This window comes from Leptodactylus fuscus, chromosome 9 (genome assembly GCF_031893055.1).
Source record: "Leptodactylus fuscus isolate aLepFus1 chromosome 9, aLepFus1.hap2, whole genome shotgun sequence".
Classification (NCBI taxonomy): domain Eukaryota; kingdom Metazoa; phylum Chordata; class Amphibia; order Anura; family Leptodactylidae; genus Leptodactylus; species Leptodactylus fuscus.
The window spans coordinates 28,507,696-28,529,351 of NC_134273.1; positions in this window are offsets into that span (position 1 = coordinate 28,507,696).

Below are 21,656 nucleotides of genomic sequence, written 5' to 3' on the forward strand. Positions count from 1 at the left end.
ATGATGTAAATTACAGACGCCTCTTATCTTTTTAAATGGTGGAACTTGCACTATTGGTGACTGACTAAATACTTTTTTGCCCCACTGTATAGCAGCATTGCTCTGAGATGCTGCAACTAGCCCGTCCGTTCCCCAGACCTGAATCCGATTGGGCACATCTGGGACCTCATGTCTCGCTCCATCCACCAACATCACGTTGCACCACAGACTGTCCAGGAGTTGGCAGATGCTTTAGTCCAGGTCTGGGAGGAGATCCCTCAGTAGACCATCCGCAATCTCATCAGGAGCATGCCCAGGCATTGTAGGGAGGTCATACAGGCACATGGAGGCCGCACACACTACTGAGCCTTATTTTTACATGTTTTAAGAACATTACATCAAAGTTGGATCACCCTGTAGTTTGTTTTTCCACTTTAATTTTGGGGGTGACTCCAAATCCAGGTCTCCGCTGGTTAATACATTTGATTTCCATTGATGATTTTTGTGTGATTTTGTTGTCCTCACATTCAACTTTGTACAGAACAAAGTATTCAATGAGAATATTTCATTCATTCAGACCTAGGATGTGTTATTTGAGTGTTCCCTTTATTTTTTTGAGCAGTGTAGTCCATTGTGTATTATTATAGCATTACAAATATACTGTATAGGATTCTAAGTCTTTTACCTCCATTTCCACAGAAATCAATGTGGAAAAAAAACTGAATCATTTCTGTGCATTGTTTTGTAAAGACACAAAGTTAAGTATACCTAAAGAAAAGAAATAAGAATAAGAAAAATATGTCAGTAAATAATTGGCGTTTTGCATCCATTCAATAGATCGAGTAAACAGATGTAAATAAAACATGATGTGTATGGACTGCCATACATATATATATATATATATATATATATATATATATATGTGCGTGAGTTTGCGTGTGTATGTATTCCGTGATGTCACACAAGTTGTGATGTCACAATATGAAGCACAGATAAAAGTTCTGGTTCCGGCCACATCCACTGAGAGAGATAGAATTTGTGGAGTGAAAGTTTTGCATTGATTTATTTGAGCAAAATGTCTGAAAATAAGCGTAAACGCGATTTTTACATCAAGTCTGATACAGACAATAGCAGCAGCAGCGATGACCTGGTGAGTGGTGAATTCTATAATACATTGTCTATGGCACATTCATTTCATACAAGTACTATAAAGCCTTACTATAGCCATATAGTCAGAACAAGTGTCTAGTATACAGGCAGTGACCCAGGTATAAAACCAGTTATACCAGTAGATGTTCTCTCCCTAATACCAATGTCTGTAATACCAGAGATTTTATTATTATTATTATTATTTTTAATTTTTTTATTATTTTTTTTTATTTATATAGCACCATTAATTCCATGGTGCTTTACATTTGGGGGTTACATACAATACACAGAATATACAGGTAGATATAATACTAACAATGACTGACTGGTACAGTGGGGTAGAGGGCCCTGCCCGCGAGGGCTTACAGTCTATGAGGGAAGGGGGTAGAGACAGAAGGAGAGGGGGAGACTGTACAGATGGCAGTGCGGTGATAGTGTTATTGGAGGTTGTGGGCCTTCCTGAATAGATGAGTCTTCAGGGCCTTCTTGAAGCCTGTGATTGTGGGGGTCAGTCTTATGTGTCGTGGTAAGGAGTTCCAGAGAATGGGGGATGCACGGGAGAAATCTTGGAGACGGTTGTGTGAGGAGCAGATGAGAGCAGAGCGGAGTAGGAGGTTATTGGAGGATCTGAGGTTACGTGTGGGCAGGTAGCGGGAGATGAGGTCAGAGATATATGGAGGGGACAGGTTGTGGATGGCTTTGTATGTTAGCGTTAGTAGCTTGAACTCAATTTGCTGGGCTACAGGTAGCCATTGGAGGGACTGGCAGAGGGGAGCAGCCGATGAAGATCGGGGGGGTGAGGTGGATTAAGCGAGCAGCGCAGTTTAAGGTGGACTGGAGGGGGGTGAGGGTGTTAGCTGGGAGTCCATGGAGAAGGGCGTTGCAGTAGTCTAAGTGGGAGATTATGAGGGCCTGGACGAGCATCTTAGTAGTTTCAGGGGTGAGGAAGGGGCGGATTCGGTGGATGTTTTTGAGTTGGAAGCGGCAGGAAGTGTTGAGGGTTTGAATGTGTGACTTGAAGGATAGGTCGGAGTCCAGGGTTACCCCAAGGCATCGGGCCTGTGAGACAGGGGTAATTGTGTTTCCGTTAATTTTGATAGATGGCTCAGGTGGAGGATACGGGGTGGGGTGAAGATAATGAACTCCGTTTTCTCCATGTTGAGTTTGAGAAAGCGGGAGGAGAGGAAGGAGGCTACAGCTGCTAAACAATCTGGAACTCTGGCCAGCAGGGAGGTAATGTCTGGTCCAGAGATGTAGATTTGGGTGTCATCGGCATAGCAGTGGTACTGAAAACCCTGAGATTCTATGAGTTGGCCCAGGCCAAGGGTGTAGATGGAGAACAGGAGGGGTCCTAGGACGGAGCTCTGGGGGACACCTACAGAGAGAGGGCGTGGTGAGGAGGTGGTGTGTGAGTGGGAGACGCTGAATGTGCGGTCGGTGAGGTATGAGGAGATCCAGAAATGGGCCAGGTCTGAGATACCAAGGGATGAGAGAATTTCTAACAAGAGGGAGTGATCAACTGTGTCAAAGGCAGAGGAGAGGTCAAGGAGGAGGAGGACAGAGTAATGGCGCTTGGCTTTGGCGGTTAGCAGGTCATTAGTGACTTTTGTTAGGGCAGTTTCAGTGGAGTGCCGGGGTCTGAAGCCTGACTGTAGTCTGTCAAAGAGCAGGTTGGACGAGAGATAGGAGGAGAGTTCGGAGTGGACGTGTTGCTCAAGCAGTTTTGAGGCGTACGGGAGCAGTGAGATGGGACGATAGTTGGCAGGAGAGGACGGGTCGAGGGACGGTTTCTTAAATATAGGAGTGACAGTGGTGTGTGTGAAGGCTGAGGGGAAGGATCCATTGGTTAGGGATAGATTGAAGAGATGAGTTAGAGCCAGAGTAATGACTTCAATGAGTTTGGGGATGAGATGTGACTGGATCGGGTCAAGCGCGGAGGAGGTGAGGTGGGATTTGGTGATTAGGGAGGAGAGTTTTTTATGGTGAAATGTTTATTCTTTTCCTTCATAGTTTCCGGTCACTAAAAAGCGCTGCAAAGTGATTGCGTCCGACACAGAGGACAGCAGCCGTGGTGAGAATCAGGTGAGCGCTGACTTCTCTACAGTCAGGTCTATGGCCCAGGGCTCTGGCTGGGATCAATGGATGCTGCATTATGTCTTACACTGCTATATTGCTTCTTTCCCTTCATTCTAAGTCTTTGTGTCTTTATGTTTCTTTATTCCAGTCTCAACCACTTATTCCAAGGTCTCCGAGGAGCCTTGAGGACGATGATGATGGCTACTCAGGTCCCCACCTGCATTACATAGACTCAGGTATCTAAGAAAATTTCTAGAAATATAATAAACTCCTTCCAGTAAAATAAGAGATTAGACTTTCTAGTGAGAAGAAACCTGATTTACATAGAAGTAAATGATGATATTTGTTTTATTTTCCAGAGCCAAATTCTCCCTGTTTCAGCTTTGTGGATGTCCAGACAGCAAGGTAGTGTATTTCTATATGACCATGTTATGTGCTTCATGTTATCTGCTCACTAGGTGGCAGTGTTATTTGTATATTCTTAGCTAAGCTGTTAGGTGTGTGTTCACATGTTGGGTATGTTCTTCTAATATTCTTATTATTGATGTGTGCTCCTCTGTTATGTTTTGTGACCAGGATACAGGAGCGTCTCACCAATTACTGTTTCCTCAATGATCTGTCTAACCCCACATCCAAATATGTCACCCACTTCCATAAGAACAAACAGGAGCTGATAAGACGTCTCTACAGGTTTTATAACCAAACCGTCTTTGAAAACCAGGTATTTATTTATAACAAGCAGCCAGGTATAGGGCGATATGTGGGCGTAGTGAATGAAGGGTTTGGGTTATTGTATCTAGTATATATAGTATATAGTTCTTTACATCTCATCCTTCCTTCTTCTGTAGCTTCCTGAAGACTTAAAGATAAGCTGGAACAAAAGGCTGAGAATAACAGCTGGTCGCACCGGCCTTGGTCAAAAAAACGGGGTACGCTACGCCTTCATCCAATTATCGGATAAAGTCTGCGATTCTGCAGGTAGGTTTCATGTCACGTACATCTTATAGATTTCCTGCACATACAATGTCTTTGTGTCTTTCCTTCTGACTGTAAGTATATCCTCCTTTGTCTTCAGAACGACTTCGGGACACACTGATACATGAGATGTGTCATGCTGCCTGCTGGCTGATCGATGGAGTATTAGATCTTGTACACGGCACGTTATGGCAATTTTACTGTGCCATGGCCGAACTGGCTCTACCTGAGCTCCCACCCATCACCCAATTCCACAAGTATGAGATCCACTACAAGGTGGTCTACCAGTGCTCAGGGTGCCAATCCAGGTAACATACAGCTTTATATGGGGATATGTTTGAGCATTTTTTTTTTAGGATTGTCTTAATGTATGCTTTGTCTCTCACCCTAGAGTTGGACGTTGGACGGCTTCTATCGACACCGAGACATATAAGTGTCGAAAGTGTCACAGCAAGTTGGTTCTCCTAAACCAAACCTAAAAGGACCCATCAGTGACCACTATCCTCCATTATAAAGACCAGCCAAGATCGCAGCACATGGAAGAAGTCACCCAGAAGACCTGTGGAAAGTGACATCACTATCTTCTACCATAACGTCTTCTGTTTAATTCTGGGCAGCACGGTGGCTCGGTGGTTAGCACTGTTGCCTTGCAGCGTTGGAGTCATGGAAAAAAATATGACCAAAGCCAATGTCTGCATGGAGTTTGTATGTTCTCCCCGTGTTTGCGTGGGTTTCCTCCGGGTACTCCGGTTTCCTCCCACATCACAAAATAAAATTGATTTAAAATATAAAAAAAAAAAAAAAATTTTGAGGAGTCTTTAGTAGTTGATACCCTTTTTAATGGCTAACTAAAAATGATGACATATTGCGAGCTTTTGGGACTACTGAAAAGGTCCCTTCATTAGGCTGGTATAACACAATATCTGAAGGCAAGCACATTTAGGCCGGGTTCACACGGAGTATTCTTGCTCGTCATTTAGTACGTAGAAGCCGTGATTTTGCGGCGGCTGCAAAATAGCGCCGTGTGTACGGTACCGGCTCCCATTGAAAACAATGGGAGCGTATACGGCCCGCAAATCCTACCGCGGTGTCTACGCAGAGGCAGATCCAGGGCCGGGCAACCGCCCGGGGCCCCGCGCCCGGCGGGGCCCTGCGGCGTAGCCCGGAACGCAGGTCGCATGGCCAGCGGCAGCACAGAGTATAGTTCGGCAAGTGCCGGGGCCCACATAGCCTCTGGGGGCCCCCGGCACTTGCCCGCCCCAGCACAGAACTAACGGGGAATTCTGTACTGGAATTCCCGTTAGTTAGGGACCGTTGCTTTCAGCAATATGTGCAAATGCACATACCGCTGAAAGCTGTCAGTGCAGGCTGTGGTCGCGCGGCCCACGGCCTGCACTGACTGTGGAGTGATCTCTGACCCGACGCAGCGCCTGCCAGTGACTGACGTCATCAGCGCTTGCAGCCAGAACATGGAGGAGGACGCTGGCTGCTCTTCGTGGGACATGTCATGTGGAACTTCAGGTACGTAAAATTCTCGGGGTGTGGGGGCCCTACTGTGATGCACATAATACTGAGTGGGGGTCCACTGTGTGGGGGCCCTACTGTGATGCACATAATACTGAATGGGGGTCTACTGTGTGGGGGCCCTACTGTGATGCACATAATACTGAGTGGGGGTCTACTGTGTGGGGGCCCTACTGCGATGCACATAATACTGAGTGGGGGTCTACTGTGTGGGGGCCCTACTGCGATGCACATGATACTGAGTGGGGGTCTACTGTGTGGGGGCCCTACTGTGATGCACATAATACTGAGTGGGGGTCTACTGTGTGGGGGCCCTACTGCGATGCACATAATACTGAGTGGGGGTCTACTGTGTGGGGGCCCTACTGTGATGCACATGATACTGAGTGGGGGTCTACTGTGATGCATATATTACTGAGTGGGATACTGTGTGGGGCCCTACTGTGGTGCATATATTGCTGAGTGTGGGGCCCTACTGTGGTGCATATATTACTGAGTGTGGGGCCCTACTGTGGCGCATATAATACTGAGTGTGGGGCCCTACTGCGGTACATATAGTACTGAGTCTGGGGGCCCTACTGTGGTGCATATAATACTGAGTGTGTGAACTCTACTGTGGTGCATATAATACTGAGTGGGATACTATGTGGGGGTCTACTGTGGTGCATATAACCCTTTGTGTGGGGGCCCAAAGTGGAGAATATAATACTGTTTCGGGGCCTAAAATGGAGCATATAATACTGTGTGAGGGGCCACTGTGAAGCATATAATACTGAAGGGGGGATCTATGCCCCAGGTGAAGAGTTATTGGTGCCGGTATTGTAGCACTTTACAGTCAGTCAGGAACGACCTTCTTCACAGCAGTGTGGGGAGGAACGCCCCCCCAGTACTCGTCCATAGACGAATATTATCAGGAAGAGCTACGGTACCAGCACCGATAGCTCTTCACATGGGGCACAGATCATGAAAGTCGGCTTTCTAGCGGTATATAACAACTGTAGGGGGACATTAAATAATGGGGGTCACTGGAGGAGGACATTAAACCATGGGAGTGCAGTGATGGAAGCCAATAGCCTGGGGAACATTAAAGGGGGTGTGCAGGATAACATTTTATTTATCTTTTTAAATTATAGGTGAAGCTAGGCATCAGACATACAGCACTATAAATAGATGGTGAGACCCTCCTTTATCTGTGAGCAGGAAGCTAGGTCACATGTGTGGTGCAGACACAGGAACAGGCTCGCTCCCGTGTACTTGGCCCATCTCCCTCCCCCCGGTTGGTCAAATACAGCCAACTAGTTAAAAAACGCCTCAAAAACGCATTTTTAGGGCTAATTTTTTCATACCCCCAGACACCCCGATAAGTAGGGCCCTGCCATAGTCAATCGCCCAGGGCCCCGCAAAGCCTGGATCCGCCACTGTGTCTACGTACCAAATGACGAACCAGAATACTCCGTGTGAACCCGGCCTTATACAGGAATAGAGTGTTAGATGCACAATTGATGGAAAGCAGAACATACACATAAACAGTTCAAAAAAACATATATCAGTTCACAGGAAGGTTCTCTGAGTTTATGGTTCCTTTGATCAGTCACGTGGTGTTTAGCTGTTGTAAAATGACATAAAATCGTGTGACTGGTTTAACCCCCTTTGGAGTGTGCCAAAGGTCGTCATTAGCTTATATTCACACACACACGCCGATATTATGATTTTGATTGCAGAAGTGTTTTGGCACAGGGAGGTCAATTCTCTGCTCTCTAATCGTATGTCGGTGTGAGTTCATCCGCATTCTGAGTGTCTGGCCTGTCTCTCCTACATACAGGTCCCCAGGACACTTGCTACATAAAATATTAAAATATTAATTATTTTGTTATGTTACATGCTTTCAGTCATTCAGAGTACAGATTATTTACATAAGAACTATAGCCAATAAAATTGTACAAGAGCCAAAGTGGTTCTGCAGCAGCTGAGGTGTGTATTATAATATGTTATATAGAGGTCACACAGCTGCTGCTACACCTGGAAATAGAAGACAACGCCATGGCCAGCGTTAGAGGGGCTAACTGGAAGATTGACTACAGTCCCCCTCCCCAAAAGGATCCCCAGGATCTGGTGCACCAAGCTTTGGTCTGATGAATAGTATTGGAGAAACTCTACTGACAACAGAAGACTCTTTATAAGGAAGAACCATTGTTAATAACGTGGACTGTTTATAAGGGGGGACTATTATTTATAAAGGAGGACTGTTATTTATAAGGGGGGACTATTATTTATAAGGGAGGTTCCAGAAGACCTAACAAGGGAGAGCCGCACCACTAAAACAGCGATTACCCAAAGATCTCATAGACTATATTAGGGTCTGCCAGGTGTCCGGTGGTTTCTGGTGTTTTTATACTTTTCTGTCTGCTTGATGTTATTCGGGTTTTTGCGGTGGAGTTTCCAACGGAGATGTGAACGTAGCCTTAAATATATTTTCCATCTGACTTTCACAGGGGGTGCATCATTGGACTGAGAGGAGGAGCCCATTAGGTGTCTTGTCCATTCACCTACATGGCCCCCTTTATTGTACCCCACAATATATTGCCTCCTTTATTGGCCTCCATGCAGTATACTGCCCCCCTTTACTGGCTCCCCACACAATATACTGCACCATTGGTCCCCATACAGCTGGTGCTCCCTTTACAAATCCATATAGTAAGTGCCCCTTTAGAGACCCCCCATTAAGTGCCTCTTTTATAGGCCCCCATACAGTAAGTGACCCCTTTTCTGGTCCCACATACTATACTATCCCCGATACTAGCCTCCAGAAAGTGACTTTAGGCCGGTACGATTACTCCAGCAGGTAACAACTGATACTAATCCCCACTGCCCAGACCAGAAAATACCAAGCAATTCTATTCACCTTGCTTCATCTCTCCCGGGTGTCTTTGTAGTGTCCGAGGCCCATGATAAGCCTTCACCAGTCATGTGGGGTGCAGAGACGTCACAACGCTAAGTACCAGTGCCGTGATGTCAACTTGCTACACATTCCCGCTGATGCCCAATTACAGGCCTCAGAGCTGACCCCGGGGTACGTGACGTCAGCCGAAGACCCACAGAAGCCTGAAGAGGACCACCGAGGGACTACCAGACACCCAGGAGAGATGAGGCAAGGTGAGTATAAGGGTTAGTTGTTTTCCCTCAGCACACTGGCTCCCCACTTATTATACTCTGAGGAGACCCCACATTAAAATCCCCTACAACACCATATACATGGTTTAGAAACAATTTTGATGGAGGTAGAATTAGATATAGAATCCTCCTACAGGTCAACCATCATCCTCATGATTACACAATGGGGTAGACTTATGAAGACTGGAACTATTATTGCCAGTCTTCATAACCCCGAACTTGGTGGAGTGTACGCCTCATTTTTGACTTGCACCCTCTGCCGAGCCGTATACCTGTATGCCAGCTCATAGCTTACAATGCATAATAAATATGCCCCAATATTCCTGTCAGAAATCATTACAATGATATTTGAATTTACCTATTTTTACTGTTTTTCCTTGAAAGTGATCAATTTAGAAAAAAAAACGCACAGAAAAACAACATATTAACAATGTGAATATTTATTAACACAAACAAGAACTGCATACTGGTCCATGGGTAAAGAAATACAGAAGTGTGGGCCGTAAACCCCTGAAATACTGCCCCCTGTTGCCAAATTACCAGTATTGTATGGCCTTGAATTCATACTGATATCATTAACAAATGGTTAATAAATATGGTCTGTAGCACAGAAGAAACTATTTCCAATGTGCAATGTGCTAAAATGGAAGGCACAAATACACTGCTAAAAAAAATAAAGGTAACACTTAAGCAACACACTGTAACTCCAAGCAACACTGATTGACAATCAATTTCACATGCTGTTGTGCAAATGGAATAGACAACAGATGGAAATTATTGGTAATTAACGAGACACACTCAGTAAAGGAGGGCTCTGCAGGTGGGGACCACAGACCACGTCTCACTACCAATGCTTTCTGGCTGATGTTTTGGTCCCTTTTGAATGTTGGTTGTGTTTTCACATTCGTAGTAGCATGAGACGGACTCTACAATCACACAAGTGGCTCAGGTAGTGCAGCTCATCCAGGATGGCTCATCAATGCGAGCTGTGGCAAGGAGGTTTACTGTGTCTGTCAGCGTAGTGTCCAGAAGCTGGAGGTGCTACCAGAAGACAGGCCTGTACACCAGGAGACGTAGAGGGGGCCGTACGAGGGCAACAACCCAGCAGCAGAACCGCTACCTCCACCTTTGTGCAAAGATTAACAGGAGGAGCACTGCCAGATCCCTGCAAAATGACCTCCAGCAGGCCGCAAATGTGCATGTGTCTGCACAAACGCTTAGAAACTGACTCCATGAGGATAGTATGAGGGCCACAGATGGGGGTTGTGCTCACAGCCCAACAACGTGCAGGATGCTTGGCATTTGCCACAGAACACCAGGATTGGCAACTTCGCCACTGGCGCCCTGTGCTCTTCACAAATGAAAGCAGGTTCACACTGAGTACATGTGACAGACGTGACAGAGTCTGGAGATGCTGTGGAGAGTGATCTACTGCCTGCAACATGCTTCAGCATGACCGGTTTGGCAATGGGTCAATAATGTTGTGGGGTAGAATTTCTTTGGAGGGCCGCACAGCCCTCCATGTGCTCGACAGAGGTATCCTGACTGCCATTAGGTACTGAGATGAGATCCTCAGACCCCTTGTGAGACCATATGTTGGTGCAGTTGACCCTGGGTTCCTCCTAATGCAGGACAATGTCAGACTTCATGTGGCTGGAGTGTGTCAGCAGTTCCTGCAAGATGAAGGCATTTAAGCTATGGACTGTGCAGCAACCCGGCAGAGGGGATCAGAGAGTGCGGAACACGACGACACGGGCTGTGCCGCCTGATAGGCCTGGTGCACTACTCTACACTCCGAATCCTCCATGAGGCTGTGCAGAAAAAGGGGATTCCTGCAGTTCTTGTCTTTCCCCTGTGGCACTCCTTGTAGGAGAGGGGACCTCTCTATACTGAGCCGTGTGGATGTTGTTCAGGAGGTGCCCTGATGGTGATGCAGGCAACGACTCAGGAGCCCAGTGGTGGTAGGGTAATCTAAAACAACTTTTATTGAACAACACCAACAGATTCTCCAGCAGCTTTGCAAGATGCCACTCAGCATATAGTTCCATACACAATGTCCAAGACTTAAGAGTTTAGCCTCGGCAATATAGACACTGCAGTACATGACATACTGTTCTCCTCTCCTCCTCTCGTACCACTCCCTAACTCAGCAGGTAGGTGACTGTAAGGGGCTGTGGGTCCTGATATGGAACACTCCGGTAAGGTAAGTCTGTAGCTCCTAATGGCACAGACACCAATGTCTCTCGGGAACCCCCCAAAGTTCTCTCACTAACTTCGGGGCAGCCTTTGGTTGTAGCTTGGAATAAGATAGCTTTGATCTTTAGCTTCCAGGATGAGTTATCCTGCTGTCTCACTCAGCAAGGTGTCTGGTGCTGGAACTGTGTGACTAGATCTGGACTTCTATACTTCTGAACCACTAGACTTTCCAACCCCTGGACTAACTTTATTACAGCTGCTAGAGAATATATGCCCTTTCCTAAGACGCCTCCCTGTGGCCTGAGATTGGTCATGAGGTAGTATGCATCATTCGAACAGCAAGACGGTGCAAAGATAAGTGCGTATGTACTTACCATAAACACATACAGACAAGACAAACAAGACAACCCCAGGGTACATGTAACAAACACAGAACATATAGCAGCAATGCTCTGAGATGCTGCAACTAGCCCGTCTGTTCCCCAGACCTGAATCCGATTGGGCACATCTGGGACATCATGTCTCGCTCCATCCACTAACATCACATTGCACCACAGGCTGTCCAGGAGTTGGCAGATGCTTTAGTCCAGGTCTGGTAGGAGATCCCTCAGGAGACCATCCGCAATCTCATCAGGAGCATGCCCAGACGTTGTAGGGAGGTCACACAGGCACGTGGAGGCCATACACACTACTGAGCCTTATTTTTACATGTTTTAAGGACATTACATCAAAGTTGAATCAGCCTGTAGTGTGTTTCTCCACTTTAATTTTGGGGGTAACTCCAAATCCAGGTCTCCGTTGGTTAATAAATTTGATTTCCATTGCTGGTTTTTGTGTGATTTTGTTGTCATCACATTCAATTTTGTACAGAACAAAGTATTCAATGAGAATATTTCATTCATTCAGATCTAGGATGTGTTATTTGAGTGTTCCCTTTATTTTTTGAGCAGTGTAGTCCATTGTGTATTATTATAGCATTACAAATATATAAGATTCTAATTTTTTTACCTCCATTTCCACAGAAATCAATGTGGAAAAAAAACTGAATTATTTCTGTGCATTGTTTTGTAAAGACACAAAGTTAAGTATACCTAAAGAAAAGAAATAAGAATAAGAAAAATATGTCAGTAAATAATTGGCGTTTTGCATCCATTCAATAGATCGAGTAAACAGATGTAAATAAAACATGATGTGAATGGACCGCCATATATATATATATATATATATATATATATATGTATGTGTGTGTGTGAGTTTGCTTGTGTATGTATTCCGTGACCCGTGATGTCACACAAGTTGTGATGTCACAATATGAAGCACAGATAAAAGTTCTGGTTCCGGCCACATCCACTGAGAGAGATAGAATTTGTGGAGTGAAAGTTTTGCATTGATTTATTTGAGCAAAATGTCTGAAAATAAGCGTAAACGCGATTTTTACATCAAGTCTGATAAAGACAACAGCAGCAGCAGCGATGACCTGGTGAGTGGTGAATTCTATAATACATTGTCTATGGCACATTCATTTCATACAAGTACTATAAAGCCTTACTATAGCCATATAGTCAGAACAAGTGTCTAGTATACAGGCAGTGACCCAGGTATAAAACCTGTTATATCAGTAGATGTTCTCTCCCTAATACCAGTGTCTGTAATACCAGAGATTTTATTTAATTATTATTATTATTTATTTATTTATTTATATAGCACCATTAATTCCATGGTGCTTTACATTTGGGGGTTACATACAGTACACAGAATATACAAGTAGATATAATACTAACAATGACTGACTGTCACAGTGGGGTAGAGGGCCCTGCCCGCGAGGGCTTACAGTCTATGAGGGAAGGGGGAAGAGACAGAAGGAGAGGGGGAGACTGTACAGATGGCGGTGCGGTGATAGTGTTATTGGAGGTTGTAGGCCTTCCTGAATAGATGAGTCTTCAGCGCCTTCTTGAATACTGTGATTGTGGGGATCAGTCTTATGTGTCGTGGTAAGGAGTTCCAGAGTATGGGAGATGCATGGGAGAAATCTTGGAAGCGGTTGTGTGAGGAGCGGATGAGAGCAGAGCGGAGTAGGAGGTTATTGGAGGATCTGAGGTTACGTGTGGGCAGGTAGCGGGAGATTAGGTCAGAGATATATGGAGGGGACAGGCTGTGGATGGCTTTGTATGTTAGCGTTAGTAGCTTGAACTCAATTCGCTGGGCTATGGGTAGCCAGTGGAGGGACTGGCAGAGGGGAGCAGCTGTTGAAGATCGGGGGTAGAGGTGAATTAAACGGGCAGCGCAGTTTAAGGTGGACTGGAGGGGGGTGAGGGTGTTAGCTGGGAGTCCATGGAGAAGGCTGTTGCAGTAGTCTAAGCGGGAGATTATGAGGGCCTGGACGAGCATCTTGGTAGTTTCAGGGTTGAGGAAGGTGCGGATTCGGTGGATGTTCTTGAGCTGGAGGCAGCAGGAGGTGTTGAGGGCTTGAATATGTGGCTTGAAGGATAGTTCAGAGTCCAGGGTTACCCCAAGGCATCGGGCCTGTGGGACAGGGGTAATTGTGGTTCCGTTAACTTTGATAGATGGGTCAGGTGGAGGGGCCATATGGGGTGGGGTGAAGATGATGAACTCTGTTTTCTCCATGTTGAGTTTGAGAAAGCGGGAGGAGAGGAAGGAGGCTACAGCTGCTAAACAGTCTGGAACTCTGGCCAGCAGGGAGGTAATGTCAGGTCCAGAGATGTAGATTTGGGTGTCATCGGCATAGCAGTGGTATTGAAAACCATGAGATTCTATGAGTTGGCCCAGGCTGAGGGTGTAGATGGAGAACAGGAGGGGTCCTAGGACGGAGCTCTGGGGGACACCTACAGAGAGAGGGTGAGGTGAGGAGGTGGTGTGCGAGTGGGAGACGCTGAATGTGTGGTCAGTGAGGTATGAGGAGATCCAGGAATGGGCCAGGTCTGAGATACCAAGGGATGAGAGAATTTCTAACAAGAGGGAGTGATCAACTGTGTCAAAGGCAGAGGAGAGGTCAAGGAGGAGGAGGACAGAGTAATGGCGCTTGGCTTTGGTGGTTAGCAGGTCATTGGTGACTTTTGTTAGGGCAGTTTCAGTGGAGTACCGGGGTCTGAAGCCTGACTGAAGTCTGTCAAAGAGCAGGTTGGACGAGACATAGGAGGAGAGTTCGGATTGGACGTGTTGCTCAAGCAGTTTTGAGGCGAACGGGAGCAGTGAGATGAGACGATAGTTGGCAGGAGAGGACGGGTCGAGGGACGGTTTCTTAAATATAGGAGTGACAGTGGTGTGTGTGAAGGCTGAGGGGAAGGATCCATTGGTTAGGGATAGGTTGAAGAGATGAGTTAGAGCCGGAGTAATGACTTCAGTGAGTTTGGGGATGAGATGTGACTGGTCAAGCGCGCAGGAGGTGAGGTGGAATTTGGAGATTAGGGAGGAGAGTTTTTTATGGTGAAATGTTTATTTTTTTCCTTCATAGTTTCCGGTCACTAAAAAGCGCTGCAAAGTGATTGCGTCCGACACAGAGGACAGCAGCCGTGGTGAGAATCAGGTGAGCACTGACTTCTCTACAGTCAGGTCTATGGCCCAGGGCTCTGGCTGGGATCAATGGATGCTGCATTATGTCTTACACTGCTATATTGCTTCTTTCCTTTCATTCTAAGTCTTTGTGTCTTTATGTTTCTTTATTCCAGTCTCAACCACTTATTCCAAGGTCTCCGAGGAGCCTTGAGGACGATGATGATGGCTACTCTGGCCCCCACCTGCATTATATAGACTCAGGTATCTAAGAAAACTTCTAGAAATATAATAAACTCCTTCCAGTAAAATAAGAGATTAGACTTTCTAGTGAGAAGAAACCTGATTTACATAGAAGTAAATGATGATATTTGTTTTATTTTCCAGAGCCAAATTCTCCCTGTTTCAGCTTTGTGGATGTCCAGACAGCAAGGTAGTGTATTTCTATATGACCATGTTATGTGCTTCATGTTATCTGCTCACTAGGTGGCAGTGTTATTTGTATATTCTTAGCTAAGCTGTTAGGTGTGTGTTCACATGTTGGGTATGTTCTTCTAATATTCTTATTATTGATGTGTGCTCCTCTGTTATGTTTTGTGACCAGGATACAGGAGCGTCTCACCAATTACTGTTTCCTCAATGATCTGTCTAACCCCACATCCAAATATGTCACCCACTTCCATAAGAACAAACAGGAGCTGATAAGACGTCTCTACAGGTTTTATAACCAAACCGTCTTTGAGAACCAGGTATTTATTTATAACAAGCAGCCGGGTATAGGGAGATATGTGGGCGTAGTGAATGAAGGGTCTGGGTTATTGTATCTAGTATATATAGTATATAGTTCTTTACATCTCATCCTTCCTTCTTCTGTAGCTTCCTGAAGACTTAAAGATAAGCTGGAACAAAAGGCTGAGAATAACAGCTGGTCGCACCGGCCTTGGTCAAAAAAACGGGGAACGCTACGCCTTCATCCAATTATCGGATAAAATCTGCGATTCTGCAGGTAGGTTTCATGTCATGTACATCTTATAGATTTCCTGCACATACAATGTCTTTGTGTCTTTCCTTCTGACTGTAAGTATATCCTCCTTTGTCTTCAGAACGACTTCGGGACACACTGATACATGAGATGTGTCATGCTGCCTGCTGGCTGATCGATGGAGTATTAGATCTTGTCCACGGCACGTTATGGCAGTTTTACTGTGCCATGGCCGAACTGGCTCTACCTGAGCTCCCACCCATCACCCAATTCCACAAGTATGAGATCCACTACAAGGTGGTCTACCAGTGCTCAGGGTGCCAATCCAGGTAACATACAGCTTTATGTGGGGATATGTTTGAGCATTTTTTTTTTAGGTTTGTCTTAATATATGCTTTGTCTCTCACCCTAGAGTTGGACGTTGGACGGCTTCTATCGACACCGAGACATATCAGTGTCGCAAGTGTCACAGCAAGATGGTTCTCCTAAACCAAACCTAAAAGGACCCATCAGTGACCACTATCCTCCATAATAAAGACCAGCCAAGATCGCAGCACATGGAAGAAGTCACCCAGAAGACCTGTGGAAAGTGACATCACTATCTTCTACCATAACGTCTTCTGTTTAATTCTGGGCAGCACGGTGGCTCGGTGGTTAGCACTGTTGCCTTGCAGCGTTGGAGTCATGGAAAAAAATATGACCAAAGCCAATGTCTGTATGGAGTTTGTATGTTCTCCCCGTGTTTGCGTGGGTTTCCTCCGGGTACTCCGGTTTCCTCCCACATCACAAAATAAAATTGATTCAAAATATAAAAAAAAAAAAAATTTTTGAGGAGTCTTTAGTAGTTGATACCTTTTTTAATGGCTAACTAAAAATGATGACATATTGCGAGCTTTTGGGACTACTGAAAAGGTCCCTTCATTAGGCTGGTATAACACAATATCTGAAGGCAAGCACATTTAGGCCAGGTTCACACGGAGTATTCTTGCTCGTCATTTGGTACGTAGAAGCCGTGATTTTGCGGCGGCTGCAAAATAGCGCCGTGTGTACGGTACCGGCTCCCATTGAAAACAATGGGAGCGTATACGGCACGCAAATCCTCCCGCGGTGTCTACGCAGAGGCGGATCCAGGGCCGGGCAACCGCCCGGGGCCCCGCGCTCGGCGGGGCCCCGCGGCGTAGCCCGGAATGCAGGTCGCATGGCCAGCGGCAGCACAGAGCATAGTTCGGCAAGTGCCAGGGCCCACATAGCCTCTGGGGGCTCCCGGCACTTGCCCGCCCCAGCACAGAACTAACGGGGAATTCTGTACTGGAATTCCCGTTAGTTAGGGACCGTTGCTTTCAGCAATATGTGCAAATGCACATACCGCTGAAAGCTGTCAGTGCAGGCTGTGGTCGCGCGGCCCACGGCCTGCACTGACTGTGGAGTGACCTCTGCCCCGACGCAGTGCCTGCCAGTGACTGACGTCATCAGCGCTTGCAGCCAGAACATGGAGGAGGACGCTGGCTGCTCTTCGTGGGACATGTCATGTGGAACTTCAGGTACGTAAAATTCTCGGGGTTTGGGGGCCCTACTGTGATGCACATAATACTGAGTGGGGGTCCACTGTGTGGGGGCCCTACTGTGATGCACATAATACTGAATGGGGGTCTACTGTGTGGGGGCCCTACTGTGATGCACATAATACTGAGTGGGGGTCTACTGTGTGGGGGCCCTACTGCGATGCACATAATACTGAGTGGGGGTCTACTGTGTGGGGGCCCTACTGTGATGCACATGATACTGAGTGGGGGTCTACTGTGTGGGGGCCCTACTGTGATGCACATAATACTGAGTGGGGGTCTACTGTGTGGGGGCCCTACTGCGATGCACATAATACTGAGTGGGGGTCTACTGTGTGGGGGCCCTACTGCGATGCACATAATACTGAGTGGGGGTCTACTGTGTGGGGGCCCTACTGTGATGCACATAATACTGAGTGGGGGTCTACTGTGTGGGGGCCCTACTGCGATGCACATAATACTGAGTGGGGGTCTACTGTGTGGGGGCCCTACTGTGATGCACATGATACTGAGTGGGGGTCTACTGTGATGCATATATTACTGAGTGGGATACTGTGTGGGGCCCTACTGTGGTGCATATATTGCTGAGTGTGGGGCCCTACTGTGGTGCATATATTACTGAGTGTGGGGCCCTACTGTGGCGCATATAATACTGAGTGTGGGGCCCTACTGCGGTACATATAGTACTGAGTCTGGGGGCCCTACTGTGGTGCATATAATACTGAGTGTGTGAACTCTACTGTGGTGCATATAATACTGAGTGGGATACTATGTGGGGGTCTACTGTGGTGCATATAACCCTTTGTGTGGGGGCCCAAAGTGGAGAATATAATACTGTTTCGGGGCCTAAAATGGAGCATATAATACTGTGTGAGGGGCCACTGTGAAGCATATAATACTGAAGGGGGGATCTATGCCCCAGGTGAAGAGTTATTGGTGCCGGTATTGTAGCACTTTACAGTCAGTCAGGAACGACCTTCTTCACAGCAGTGTGGGGAGGAACGCCCCCCCAGTACTCGTCCATAGACGAATATTATCAGGAGGGGAGGGGGCGTTCCTCCACTCTCTCACAGTACAGCGCTATAGGCACTGCTGTGAAGAAGGACGTTTGAGAGTGTCAGAAACGCCCTTCTCATTGTGAAGAGCTACGGTACCAGCACCGATAGCTCTTCACATGGGGCACAGATCATGAAAGTCGGCTTTCTAGCGGTATATAACAACTGTAGGGGGACATTAAATAATGGGGGTCACTGGAGGAGGACATTAAACCATGGGAGTGCAGTGATGGAAGCCAATAGCCTGGGGAACATTAAAGGGGGTGTGCAGGATAACATTTTATTTTTATTTTTAAATTATAGGTGAAGCTAGGCATCAGACATACAGCACTATAAATAGATGGTGAGACCCTCCTTTATCTGTGAGCAGGAAGCTAGGTCACATGTGTGGTGCAGACACAGGAACAGGCTCGCTCCCATGTACTTGGCCCATCTCCCTCCCCCCGGTTGGTCAAATACAGCCAACTAGTTAAAAAACGCCTCAAAAACGCATTTTTAGGGCTAATTTTTTCAAAAAATCCCGGGGGGGGACCCCCAGACCCCCCCCCCCCCCCCCGTTCCCCTGGGGGGTATTCTATAGCCCCAGACACCCCGATAAGTAGGGCCCTGCCATAGTCAATCGCCCAGGGCCCCGCAAAGCCTGGATCCGCCACTGTGTCTACGTACCAAATGACGAACCAGAATACTCCGTGTGAACCCGGCCTTATACAGGAATAGAGTGTTAGATGCACAATTGATGGAAAGCAGTACATACACATAAACAGTTCAAAAAAACATATCAGTTCACAGGAAGGTTCTCTGAGTTTATGGTTCCTTTGATCAGTCACGTGGTGTTTAGCTGTTGTAAAATGACATAAAACCGTGTGACTGAATTAACCCCCTTTGGAGTGTGTCAAAGGTCGTCATTAGCTTATATTCACACACACACACGCCGATATTATGATTTTGATTGCAGAAGTGTTTTGGCACAGGGAGGTCAATTCTCTGCTCTCTAATCGTATGTCGCTGTGAGTTCATCCGCATTCTGAGTGTCTGGCCTGTCTCTCCTACATACAGGTCCCCAGGACACTTGCTACATAAAATATTAAAATATTAATTATTTTGTTATGTTACATGCTTTCAGTCATTCAGAGTACAGATTATTTACATAAGAACTATAGCCAATAAAATTGTACACTACAAGAGTCAAAGTGGTTCTGCAGCAGCTGAGGTGTGTATTATAATATGTTATATAGAGGTCACACAGCTGCTGCTACACCTGGAAATAGAAGACAACGCCATGGCCAGCGTTAGAGGGGGTACCTGGAAGATTGACTACAGTCCCCCTCCCCAAAAGGATCCCCAAGATCTGGTGCACCAAGCTTTGGTCTGATGAAGGAGGAACTCCACTGACAACAGTATTACCGAACTATGGACAGCAGTACTGATAAAGCTGATCCCCTATGACAGAGCAGAAAGCTGCGAAGTCCCTGATCAGCCCGAGAAAACTAACAGTGACGTACAGAATCCTATTAATATTATAAATGTGAAAGTTTGTGAGTTTGGATGTTTGTGGGTTTGTGTGTTTGGATGTTTGGATGTTTGTTACTCAATCACGCAAAACCCGCTCGACCGATTTGGCTGAAAGTTTCCACAAACATAGTCACTACACCCGATTGCGCAATAGGCTACTTTTCGTCACAATAGCGCACATACGTTTGTGCCAGGACCCCCACAAAACCCAAACTCACACCACCATCTCTGCAATCTCACACACTTTGGACCATAGCAAGCCCCAAAATTCATATTGCCCTCTACAGCCTCGCCCCTAACCCCACACAATCACATATACATATACTTTACCACTTTGCCCCTCACCTTAACGATACTCCAGGAGGTGCTCTATAACGCTCCGGAGCAGCCATGTTTGCCGACTCCCACCGCTCTGACAATCTGCGACACCGCCCACCCATGTCAATACCCCTAGGAGGTCTAATACATGCAAAAAAAAAAGTTTTAAAAAAAGTAAAAAAAATATAAAAACAAATAAAAAGGATTAAAAATTCAAATCACCCCCCTTTCCCTAGAACACATATAAAAGTAGTTAAAAACTGTGAAACACATACATGTTAGGTATCCCCACGTCCGAAATCGCCCGCTCTACAAAGCTATACAAATATGTTTCCTGTTCGGTAAACGCCGTAGCCGGAAAAATGGTCAAAAGTGCCAAACCGCCGTTTTTTCACTGTTTTGATTCTGATAAAAATTTGAATAAAAAGTGATCAAAGCAATAACATTTCCCGAAAATGGTAGAACTACAAAGTACACCCGGTCCCGCAAAAAAAGACGCCCTATACATCCCCGTACACGCATGTATAAAAAAAGTTACGGCTGTCGGAATATGACGACTTTTAAAAAAAAAATTTTTTAACACAGTTTTGGATTTTTTTAAGGGGTTAAAATGTAAATAAAACCATATAAATTTGGTATCTCCGGAATCGTCATGAAACACAGAATACAGGGGACATGTCATTTTGGGTGCACAGTGAACGCCGTAAAACCAAAGCCTGTAAGAAAGTCGCAGAAATGCATCTTTTTCTTCAAATCCACCCCATTCAGAATTTTTTCTCTGCTTCCCAGTACATTATATAGAATAAATAATGGTGGCATCAGGAAGAAAAAATTGTCCCGCAAAAATTAAGACCTCATATGGCTCTGGGAGCGGAGAAATAAAAAAGTTATGGGGTTTAGAAGGAGTGGAGTCAAAAATGAAAAACGAAAATCAAAAAATGCCATCGACGGGAAAGGGTTAACTTCAAATACTTCTGTCCCAAAGTCACTATGTAAAGTTTCTTACAACACCGTATAGCGGCTGAAATACAAATTACATCCAACACAAAAGTCTCACGTATTCTCTGAATTACAGCAACAACAAGATACAAACTTACATTTCATATCCCATACCTTATATGCAGTACCAAAACCTTACCCGCGCCTGTATATACCCACTGCTACAATCACCGCAGACGAAGTCGCGGGTACCAGCTAGTTATTAATATGGAAGACTCTTTATAAGGAAGAACCATTATTAATAACGTGGACTGTTTATAAGAAGGGACTATTATTTATAAGGGAGGACTTTTATTTATAAGGGGGGACTATTATTTATAAGGGAGGACTTTTATTTATAAGGGGGGACTATTATTTATAAGGGAGGTTCCCGGAGACCTAACAAGGGAGAGCCGCACCACTAAAACAGCGATTACCCAAAGACCTCATAGACTATATTAGGGTCTGCCAGGTGTCCGGTGGTTTCTGGTGTTTTTATACTTTTCTGTCTTCTGCTGATGTTATTCGGGTTTCTGCGGTGGAGTTTCCAACGGAGATGTGAATGTAGCCTTAAATATATTTTCCATCTGACTTTCACAGGGGGTGCATCATTGGACTGAGAGGAGCAGCCCATTAGGTGTCCTGTCCAATCACCTACATGGCCCCTTT